The following is a 5,664-nucleotide window of genomic DNA, read 5'->3' on the forward strand; positions in this document are numbered from 1 at the left end:
TGTACTCTAAAAATACTTTAAGTGTGCCAATTTTAACTTTTTGACAAATCAGTCTGCACACTTTTCTAGGTCAATTCCATTTGCAAAAAATGTTTTTTTCCCATTGCTTCAATCTGCAAAATTTTGAGTAGCCCACTTTGAGTGATTTCCATTTGCATCCTGTTATTTGTCATGATCCAAAATCATAGATCCATATTCTCCTCATGACAGTAAAAAAAATCCCAATTTTTGTTTGCCCAAGTGTTAGTTTGCCTATTTTTTGAAGCCAAATCTAAACGCAATTTAGTGGTTTCTGAAATGTTTATCTACAGGTGATCTTAAGAAGGAAACTTAGATAGTCAATATATTTTGACTGAGAACTTCTCATGAGACAAGATTCAACATGGTGCAAGAATCTAGAGTAGAGAATTAGTATGTCAGATTTTAGAGCCCGATATGGTGTTTTTGTCAGTTTTTAAGGCTAGTCAAAGGATTTTTTGACGCAAAATTGACAATTTGCAAAAAGATGTAAAAGGAACTTCAAATTCACTTTTAGTGGTCAAATTGGTTTTAAGACAATGCAAGAGGGTGAATGGATCAGTTTGGTACTTCAGTTGTTCAACAAAAAAAAAACAAAATTAACCGGACCCACGTTGGGGCTCGACTAATTCCATCAAGTAGAGGAGGTCATAGCATGAGTAGCAAAGCTCCCATATTTGAAGTGGAGATGCCTAGTTCTATTTGATCAATACAAATACAATTGGAGAAAATGTCTTTATGTGGAACATTTTTGGACAAGCAACATTGTTGACTTAGCTCACATGTATGATTTAAAAAGAGATTGACATCAATCCCAAAGATCAATCTCAAAGATATCATGGTTTAGTAAGTTGCAGAGCTTCCGTATTAGAGTATTTATCAAAATTAGGTTGCACAAGTTATCATATTTGGTGTTGATGCTTCAGGATACGAATGGATAGAGTTCTTCTTGTTCATTGGGTAGAAAGGTTAGAAGATTGAATCATCTTTTGAAATTAAGAGAAATCTAAAACTCCATTGCCATCCAAGTCAAATCTGCAAATCATTTTCTTGCATTGTAGGAGGTCTTGTCCAACAGGAATGAACCCCTTCGTGGAAAAAACTTTTTGGAGCTCATTACAATAAATGTAGCCATTTTTGAAAATACTGAACGCATCCATTAATTTTGCAGACATGTTATTTTCTTCATAATCAATGTGAATGTTTAGGGTGCACCATGGACAACATAGCTCTGTTGAACATGTCTGCCGATATTATTCATATGTTTATTTTATCAAAGAATGGCCAAGGAAAGGTAGCTATTGATGGGAAAGTTGAACACAAGTTCAACATGAAACTGCACCATCAAAACATTGAAGACTACAATAGGTTGTCTCATGAGAGAACAAACAAATTTAATGTCAAGACAAGACAAATTTAGATGATAAATAGTGACCATGGAGGAGGTTCCAATCCAATGCAAGGGATGATGGATTTTTCAACATTTTTTTCAAAGGAAAAAAGGGTGTTTCTGCACCAATGAAAAGTCAAAAAATGAAGAGAACTAGAATGGATAGAAATGAGCCAGAGAATATTCTATTCAAGCTTTATGATTGACAATCTAACAAGACTTTGAAAAAACTTGTAATAGAAATAGATCAGCCTCAACAATTTATAAATGAGATAATAATGGGGCTTGCAAATTACAACAAAAGGAGTGCCTATCAAGTAACTTATGAACTAAAACTTGAATACAAGAAAACTACAGAAGACATGGAGGTGGATTAGTTATTTGGCATTTGGAAAGAGAATGTCTTTTCACAAATTTGTTTACAATGACCCTCTTTCAAATTTTCTAAAGCATGCATTGAATGGAGGTGTCAAGCATTGAAAGGAGCTGATAGAATAGAGGAAGAGTTGTATTTTTAAAACAAAAGACACCCACATTAAATGCAGAGCCCCACGCAGAGCACTTCATATTCAAAAGTGAGGGGAGCCACCCATAGCAAAGAAGAAGACCATGTTAGGGAGATTAAGTAATGAAAAAACATGCATGTCAAATAGGAAAGGAAGCCTATCATGCATGGAGGAGGAAAAGCCTATCAAATAAAGAACCCCATGCAAGGAAACAAGCCATGGCATAGCAAGAAGAAGCTTTGGGTTAGAAGAAGGATAGTGGTAAGAGTAGGGTAGCAATCAACTCCAAAGTAGTTTAGAAAATAAAGTTATAGCATAAAGCGAAGAGAAATCCCATGCAAGAGAAGGCATCAAATAACAAAAGCTCACGTTAAGTTAAGAAGAAATCATAGGCCAAAATGATCATAACGATGAAGGTGGCTTTATATAAGACTAGCAACTAAACTTAGGAAGAGTTATCCTTGAATGGATGGATAGAGAAACTGAAATTTATGAAATTCAAAATGAGGCAAAGGGTGGAGATATACTCAAATTGATTATGGTTATGCATTCAACTCTTCTTTTTCCATCACACTTCTATTTGGGATGTCGGCAAGATCCAAAAATTGCATGGCATCAAGAACAAGTGCAACATGAGTTGAGAAGTGACATGAAAGAAGCTGTAAACAAAGGAATTTTAAAAAAAATAGAATAGCCCATGCATGAAATGCAACAAAACCCATGCAAGGGGAAATCTTCAATGAAGAGAAGAGTCCATGCAGTAAAAGGGTGGAAGCCCATGCCATGGAATGGCAAAAAAATAACCTACAAATATATAGAAGAAACACTTGCAAACAAGAGGAAAAGTGCAGGGGTTTGAGCTGAGTTGCTTAATCCCACATTGCTAAAATGGGGGTTCTTTTATGTCTTTAAATACAATCCCACTCAAAATGTATTCTATTCATGGACATTAGGCTTTTTTAAATCCAAGGCTTGCAAGTGAGGCCCACGTAAGTGAGTTCTAGCTAGTAGATCACTAGAGGTAATTTTACACAAGCACACAAAATGGAAAGATGTTAGAAAAGTTAGAAATGGTGACAAAAAAGTTGAATTTTTTGGTGGTCACCATGTCACCACCAGAAAATAAGAGGGTCTTGCCAGTAGCAACATGGTGACCTCCCAAAAAGTTAAAATTCTAGCAAGCGACCTTTTGAAAAACCTAAAACCTAGTGAAGGCAAGTTGCAATGACTCAATGATGATGTGCCAATGTTAGCACGAATCAGATAATGACAAGTGGCAGCTAGGCAGTGTGTGCAGTGATGAGATGATGAGGTGCACTGATGATTGGGTTATGATGTGGTAGAGGATGATATATGTCACAAGGTTGCTATGTCACTAATGACATGGCATAATGCTGATTGGGATAGGGACATAGAAATTGATGACATGGTACGGGGACATTGTGTGAGGACCAATGAGATGTTGAGACATGGTGCCCAATTAGAGGGATCTAATGATTATGTAGGTTAGAGCCAATGAGAGGTTGACAAGTGGCAGGCTGGTCAAACCTTAGTTGACCCAAATGGCACAATGAGGATAAAAATAAAATAATTTTAAAGTACCATTTTAAATTTTTTTTACAAAAGTGAGTATGTGCAAGGTTTTAAATTCAAAGGGGTCATTTTCTAAAGTTTAAAATTTAGAAATTTTAAATTTTTGAAAATTTAAAACTAGACCAAATACCTTCAATAGGGGAGTAATGTTTTTCAAATTGACTTTCAAGGGGTTTCCTATAGGTAAATATAGTGATATTATATATCATCGGAATTGGGAGAAGATGAACTTTCTTATTATGAGTTAGTTTTTGCATATGTGCTCATTGGTTCGAGTTATAGATAGAAATTTAAAATTTATGACCTTCTCAATAAAATAAGCTAAAATTAAAAATGTAGTTATAGGATTGGTAAAACATGGTAAGAATGTAATTGGGGTCAATTTTGATCACTTTTATTCAGTTTAAACCCAAATTTTTGCCAACATTTTCGGCAAACAGAATGGTTTCATCATTGAATAGGAGATTTTTCAAGTGAGTTATAGGAAAGTAATGAAAACTAAATTAGATCAGGTGGAGAGAGAGATTAGAGAGATTCTTTTCACTAAAAAGGAGAGAATTTTAGGTGGACACATGTCATCTTCAGATCAGATCCAAGAATTCACTTCTTGTCTATATCTTTCTTTCTCTTATCCATTGTGGGGGTTAATTCCAACTTTGGGAAGAAAAATTACTCACTATTGAGATACCATTCTTTAGATAATTCTCTTATATGAACAACAGTAGTGCATATTATAGATAAAGTTTAGAACTATTAGGAGTTTCTATGTTTTGATTTCATGCATTTGAATGTATTGTTTTAAAGAAATGAATACAAATGAGCCAAAATTTCTTTAATTTTATTTTGATTCTCATCTCCTATCTCAGTAATTTGTAGTCTTATATGGTCTAGGAACCAAGAGCTAAGATCCATTTGCATCCCTTTAAGGTTATATGTCATATATGTTTTGCTGTTGGAACAAAGAGCAAAGTAAATGCTTGATGTGTTTGACAGGGTTGTTGATTATTTGAAAAGGACTTTTTATGAGAATGATGTCTAAATGAACATTGATGTCTAATTCACAAAGTGATAGGATAGATTTGATGTCTTGGTGTATGAAATATTTCAGTGATATCACAAATTCATGCATTAGATTCATGGAATTGCCCAATAGATAAGGCATAGATCAGCTACAAGATCATTTGTTCTTACTACTACATATTTGAGGTTCCATTGAATTCAACATTATTAATCAAATTCATTTCCCTTTAATGTTGAAGAGCTAAAAAGGATGCCCTCACTCAACTTGTGCATTTCATAGAGTTTCAATTTGCTACTATACTTCTTTGTTATTGCATAAGTCATTAGGAGAAATAAGGGTTTTTATCTGCTTTGTTAGATTCAAGAATATGTTTTTGCACTAGTACTATATTAATTGAATCTAAGGTCCACCCACCTAGGTTTTGCAGAACCTGAAGTAGAAGAAGGGTCTAGCCTTATAGTTGTCCCAAGATTGCATTTGAGTGTATCAATCATAGGAATTTTCTAGCCTTAGATGCATTAGTCAGGTTTCTTGCTTATTTTTAAAACTATTAAATCAGAAGCCAACACCTTCTTCTTATGCATATCCTTTGCATAATAGTATTTCCTTGTTCCTTGTTACTTCTCCTTTCTTATTTAACTTATTTTTTAATACCCATTTTGTACCAATCACATTTTTATCCTTAGGACTAGGTAGAAGAGACCAAGTATTATTCTTTTTTATTTTCTCAATTTTTTCATTCCTTGCCTCTATCCAACCTTAATTTTCTAAAGCATATTTTACAGATCTAGGTTTGAATACACTAAGAAAGCATGTACCTTTTAATTTTTTCCTTGTCAGTATTGTTGAGCTATTATTTTACATGATGCTTAACTATAGGAATCCTTTCAAACATCTCTCTTGAAAAAATAATCTTGGATCAACTCCAAGATTTTGGAAAATCTTGTGACCTGCTAGAATCTGCTCAATTGAAGATAAATGTGTTTGTTCACAAGGAGGCCTTTTCTAGTTTTAACCAATTTTGGATAAGATTTTTGATGTGTTTTTTTTTTGAAAAGAAACTACAGAAGAGATATATCTTTGATATTTTATGTTTGATGATGAATGCAAGTATATCAATGCAACTATATGAATTA

General features: G+C 33.8%; 1 pseudogene; it reads left to right on the forward strand.

Moving 5' to 3' along the window:
* The first annotated feature begins 1,234 nt into the window (after window positions 1-1,234).
* Window positions 1,235-1,785, forward strand: LOC149573549 (transcription initiation factor IIF subunit beta-like; annotated as a pseudogene).
* The last annotated feature ends 3,879 nt before the right edge of the window (window positions 1,786-5,664 follow it).

Source organism: Cupressus sempervirens, chromosome 2, assembly GCF_028749045.1.
Source record: "Cupressus sempervirens isolate cs-2001-9-10 chromosome 2, ASM2874904v1, whole genome shotgun sequence".
Classification (NCBI taxonomy): domain Eukaryota; kingdom Viridiplantae; phylum Streptophyta; class Pinopsida; order Cupressales; family Cupressaceae; genus Cupressus; species Cupressus sempervirens.